Source organism: Leptosomus discolor, chromosome 9, assembly GCF_034619465.1.
Source record: "Leptosomus discolor isolate bLepDis1 chromosome 9, bLepDis1.hap2, whole genome shotgun sequence".
Taxonomy (NCBI): Eukaryota; Metazoa; Chordata; class Aves; order Leptosomiformes; family Leptosomidae; genus Leptosomus; species Leptosomus discolor.
The window spans coordinates 10957402-10963401 of NC_141399.1; the positions used below are offsets into that span (position 1 = coordinate 10957402).

Below are 6000 nucleotides of genomic sequence, written 5' to 3' on the forward strand. Positions count from 1 at the left end.
AGGAACTAACATCCGTATGAGGCGGAACATATTAGAATTAACAGTAAAGTGATAGGGAGAAGCAAATGACTGATGTATTTATAACACAATTAGAGCTTATGAAAATTGCAAGTCATGATGAGTTTGGGAAATTATGCTATATAAGAAAGCGTATCTGCACAATAAAGTGAGCTTCCTGGCATAACTGACATTGAGTCTTTCCTGGATACTCCAAACTCCCGTCTCCACAGGAGATGAACCATCCAGCAGCCCACACAGATTCTCCGCTCTGCCGGAATCGAGCCATCCAGCAGCATAGACAGATTCTCCGCTGTGCCGGAATTGAGCCGTCTAGCAGCCCAGAGATATTCTCCGCTGTGCCAGAATCGAGCCGTCTAGCAGCCCAGACAGATTCTCCGCTGTGCCGGAATGGACCCGTCTAGCAGCCCACACAGATTCTCCGCTATGCCGGAGTCGAGCCGTCCAGCAGCCCACTCCGATTCTCCACTGTGCCGGAGTCGAGCCGTCCAGCAGCCCAGACAGATTCTCCGCTGTGCCAGATTCGAGCCATCCAGCAGCCCAGACAGATTCTGCTCTGTGCTGGAATGAAGTCGACTTCAAAGATCACGTCGGGGTCACCATTTTCTGCGATATGGACCGACACCGACAAGAATATATGTGAAAAGGCAGCCTTTATTAAGTTACAAAAAGCCAAGATGGCTGAGCTGGCGCAGCAGAAAAAGCATACCCTTTTATAACCTTTGCTACCTGTCCACCAGTTCATGAACTAAGGCTGCTAAAATGATTCGCTCAATACCTCTGTCCATTCACCGCTATTCACATACTGCTTGGCTGGAGCTCCTGATATATTTCCCACTTCATCTACTGTTCTCTTGCCAAATTTCTGCACTGTGGGATTCACTTGTTTAGTGTCTTCTTGCTCGGTCTCTTATCACCTCCTCAAACCTGTTTACAATATTCTTCATCCACTTCTTTAATCTTCTCATGGGTATACTGGGATGCTGTCAAGGCCAATTTCATCTTCCTCAGTCAGGCTGTCCCTGACAAGCGGAGGCGGCTTTTCCTGCCCGCTCTGCCCCCAGCCAAGGAGCTGCCCCGCTTGCTGCCCGCAGCCCTGTCCCCGGTGCAGCCCTGTCCGTGCCCACACCCTCCCGCACACAGAAGGACACCCAGGCTTCCCATCACACCTGTGTTTTGTACCTCCTGCGGCGGGTAAGCTGGGTGCCCCCACCCAGCAATTGGGTCTGGCTGGGGTGAGGGGGAGCTGGGTGCCGCTGTGTCAGCCCAGCTAGGACGGGCAGGGTGCTGTTCCCTCCTGGGTGTCCTTCAGTGCCACAGCTCTTCTGCATCCCCCTGGGAGCTGCTATGTGCCCCCTCCCCGCAGCAGTGCCCAGGGTCCCGGCATTAGGTGCCAGCCTGGGTACGCACAGCACCCTGGCAGGAGAGGAGGAGGGATGCTGTCCTGCAGATCCCTGAGGGCCCCCAGGGACTCCCTGGGGTGGCGGGACGGGTGCCCTGGCCGGAGGACAGACACCGAGTGGGGGCAGAGCTGCCCGGGGCTGCCCCTGCGGGCAGCTGAGCTGCAGCAGCCTCTGGCTCTTGGCGCAGCCCCCCGGGGGCTGCAGTGATGGAGGGTGGGTAGAGCTGGGGGGGCAGCAGCGGCCCCATCGCTCCAGAGGAGCCAGCTTGCCCCGCACTTCTCCCAGCTGGAGGACCTTGGTGGCCACCAAGGGCTGGGGGGCACTGGGGACAGCGACACGGGGCTGGCCCTGGGGTTGGTGGTGTGCCGGCGGGGGCTTTGTCATGGAGCGGCCTTCCACCCTCAGCTTCAGCCCCAAGTACGGAGGCATGGGCATGGCTGCCTGTGGGGGGACACGGTGGGCAGTGAGTGCTCAGGGTGCCTGGGGACTGCCTGCCCCGCCCCCCCCCCCCCCCAGCCCCCCCAGCCCCCCCAGCACACCTCCTTGTAGATGAGCTCGAAGGCACCGGTGGGGCAGGTGGGGTCGTCCCTGCGGTCGATCACCACACGCAGCGTGTCCCACTGGACTCTAGCGCAGAGCCGGCTTGTCACCGCCGAGGAGGGCTCCATGGTGGGGCTGGTGTTGACCTCACCAAGTCCTGGGCGCTGCGCAGGGCGCCCAACACCGCCGCCTTCATGCCGGGCACCATCACCTGGTGCCAGGCATCCGCCCGCCCCACCTGTGCCAGGTACGCCTGGAGCTGCTGGCTGGACCAGATCTGGTCGGGGAGCAGCTGGGGGTGCCTGCCCCGTGCTGGCCTGTACTGTTTCTGGATGGAGACGTTGCAGAGGTGCCGGGTGCTGGGGCAGGGAGAGCGGGGCTGGGTCAGTAGGGTGCCGGGGTGTCGGGGTGGGGGGTGCCGGGGTAGGGGGCACTCACGGGTCCAGGCGGCGGAGGGAGAAGGGGCAGGAGCAGAAGCACAGGTAACTCTCTCGGTAGAACCCGACGGTCAAGGGGTTCTTGTCAGTCACCAGGAACCATTGCCGGACGCCGAATTTGGTGCCAAAGATGAGCAGCGGCCGCTCCACGTACTTCTGCACCACCCACTTGTTGGCCTGCGCCGAGGGTGCCGTGCAGCCCCCCGCCAGCCGCAGCACCTCCTCCAGCTGCGCCGTGCAGACGATGCCTGGGGGGACACAGCGACAGTGGGACACCTCCTCGGCGGGGAGCCTGTGCCCCCGCTTCCCCCAGCCTTTCTTACCCCTGCCACAGGATTTGGCGCCGGGCTTGAGGATCCAGACGTTGTGGTCACCCTCCATGTCGAGCTGGGGCAACCGCTCTCCCAGGCACCGCAGCAGGGCCCGGCACTGCTCCTGCTGCGCCCCGCTCAGCGCCAGCCCAGCCCCCTGGCTGCAGGGGGACATGGCGGGACTCAGCAGCAGCCCCACAGCTGCGTCCCCCCCATCCCACCCGGCACTCACTGCACCACGCTGTAGTAGCCCCGCAGGAAGCAGTGCCAGGCAGTGCTCGTCATACGGGGGGACGGGGGGTCCCCATCGATGTCCTCGTGCCTCAGGCTGCCCAGGTGCTGCTCGCAGACCTGCAGGGCCTCCTCCACCAGCTGGGGGGGCAGATGGGCCCCCAGCCCCGCTGCGGATGGCATGGGGTGAGGGACATGGCTTCTGGGGACCTGCTGTGCCACCCTTGGGGTCACGGCAGAGCCTCCCTCTGCAACGGGTGGCTGCGGGTGCGCAGGGATGGGCAGAGGGCAAGAGCACCCATAAGGTGGGCTGGCGGGAGGGAATGTGGGGGGTCCCAAGCCACAGTCCCGAGCAGAGGCTCAGCCCGCAAGCTCAGCCCCCGGACGTGTCTCTGACCCTCAACTCCTTATTGTCCCCCCACCAGGCCCAGCTCCCCACAGTCACCTGGCCCCTCAACAGATTTTGGGTGCTGCTCCGTCCCTGCTGGCATGTCCCCAGCCCTCTCCAGGGCCACTTTGAGCAGACTACGAGCTGCTGTCTGCAAAGAGGGGGGCATCGTCCCCACGCAGTCCGACACTGGGAGGGCAGAAGGGCACCGGCCCGGGGGGTGGGAGAGGGTGGCACTGGCCCCGAGCTCACCGATGAAGCCTTGCCGCTCGTCCACATCCCCCAGCCGGTAGCACCGGGGAAAGAAGCTCTCGGGGTGGTCTTGATCAAACCAGGGCAGGTTTCGCAGGCTGAGGCACAGCCCCTCCTGTTTAGAGAACGGTGGCAGTCCTGCTGGCCCCCCACACCCCTGTCGTGTTCCCTCCCTGCCCCAGGGGGCTCCAGGCTCCCCCCTAGGTAGTGAAGGCAGCCACCCGGGCGTAGTGGTTCACCACCTGGTCCTGCCGCAGCAGCCGGCAGTCGACGGCATCGCGGCGGTTCATCCACATGAAATATGGCACTTGGTTCCGCACCAGGCAGGACTGCGCAGGGGGGGCCAGGGTGAGGCATGGAGTCCCCAGCCCACCCTCACCCGCTGCCCCAGGCTGGCCCCATGCTTGTTGGCCCCAGGGGAAGGGTGCTGGGGTCTGTGGCAGGGCTCAGCCCAGGCCCTCTTAGCTAACCATGAGGTCGTGGATGCCATCGGGGTCCTCGTCGCACAGCTCTTCCTCCTCCTCCTCAGGTGGCCGTGGAGAGCACAAGGGCTCTGGGGTCCCCAGGGAAGGCTGTGCCCCACAGCATGCTGACTCTGGCGCTGGGTCCAGCACTGCCTCCCCCTGCTCAGCACCAGCACTTTGCTGCTCCTCCTCTTCCTCCACCTGCAGCTGCTTCTCCTGCCTGCCATGCTGCTGCTCCGGCTTGCTGCCCACACCAGGGAGCTTCCTCTCCACCCAGCCCCAGGCCCGCAGCAGGCTGCGGATGATGGGGTAGGAGCCCAGCACCAAGAAGATCTTCTCCTGGGGAGGTACCCGAGAGCTCAGCCTGCCCCACCCCGGTCCCCCCCCAGCTCAGCTCTCAGCCCTGAGCCACAGATGCACTAAATGCAAGTACAAGGCGTGCTGGGGGGTGGGACATCAGGCCCCTCACCTTGATGGCCCTCTCCACGTGCAGCTCGGCCCTCTTGAACCTCTCAGGGTCGCGCAAGGGGTGGCGGCAGCCATGGTGGTCAGTGGTGGCGGGTGCTGCCTGCCCTGTGAGCACAGCCCCAGCTGAGCTGCTGGCCTCACGTCCCCAGCCCCATGGGGTGGGCAGGGAGAGGGAGAAGGCACCTACCTGCCTGCCTCTGCCTGACCAAGCCGGGGGTCCCCGGCACCGCATTCACCAACCCGCTGAGCATCATGTGGTTGATGTTGGGTTTCGATGGCCACGCGGTCTGCTGTCTGCCAGGGTTGGGGTTGGCTTCCGCCCCTTCCTGTCCAGAGCACATGTGCCATTTGGGCCTGTGCGCTCCTATCCCGGATTTAAACAACTTAACTGTGTTGTTAGGGGCTCTCGAAAGTTCTGTTATACCCAGATGGCAAAACCAAATGTACGACCAGGACCTACGCATGCGTTCTAGGAGGTGAGGGAGGGGTGAGAGGGTACTTTTGCTCACTACGCACTTAGCCTCGGTTGAGCCATCGGCCCGGACCCAGGCCACAGATTGACTCACCCATCCCGCTGGAGAAATGGGAATCGGGGATGATCCCCTGTGCCCTGGCCTGCTGTTGGGCTACTTCCTGTTGGCGCTCGTGATGGTGATCATCATCCCAATATACGAATGTGTGACTAAAAATTGGACTAGAAGAAGACCGTCTTGCCCTCCCCCTCGTCCAGGACTGCAAAGGCCACGAACGCCACGAACAGGCCCTGAAGTTTCGTGTGGTCGTGCAAGGACGGACTCTGCCTACCAACCAATACGGTTTCAAGCAAAAGTCGTTTATTGAACATTTGGCTGCATCTTATATCCTGTTTTATTCCCGTACATGTGATCATGCATTTTCAGGTTGGCTATCTCGCTTTGTCCACCCGCCCAGCATGCAGTTACCTTACTTATGCGATTGGTTACAAGTTCTATGCGTCAGTGTCTGTTAGTACCTACTATTCACCCCTTATTTCCTCTATGTCCATATTAGGTATGCTCGCTCTCTCTGCTAGATACTCTCCTACAATTCCCAATTCTTTTGTTTGTAAAGCAAATACAAAAGCTACGGCATGCTCGAGCGCTTTTCCTACACAGCTTAGAATCACAGGTATTAATGATAATATTAAAAGTACAACGATTAATAAAACAAGCCTTCTCACCAGTAACCCTTTAAGCCAACCCGGAAGATTTATTCACCGTTTGCCCCATATTTTGTCCCACCATGTTGATTGTCTGCTGTTTCACAGATATACCCTTGGAACAGTTCCCAGTTGCTTTGCCCGTCTTTGGCCGGGCCCCTTGTAGGGTTATGGAACCGCGGATCGGGACTCCACACTTGCTTCACAGTAACACTGCGTCTCACTCACTCACACATTCAAATACAGATAACCGATTTTTAAAGTGTCACACAAGGAGCTCCTTTACACCATTCACACAAAGGACATAAGAG

At 60.6% G+C, this 6000-nt stretch overlaps 1 pseudogene; it reads right to left on the bottom strand.

The window, feature by feature from the left end:
* Positions 1-442: 442 nt before the first annotated feature.
* Positions 443-5622, bottom strand: LOC147414849 (tubulin monoglycylase TTLL3-like; annotated as a pseudogene).
* Between the last annotated feature and the right edge of the window lie 378 nt (positions 5623-6000).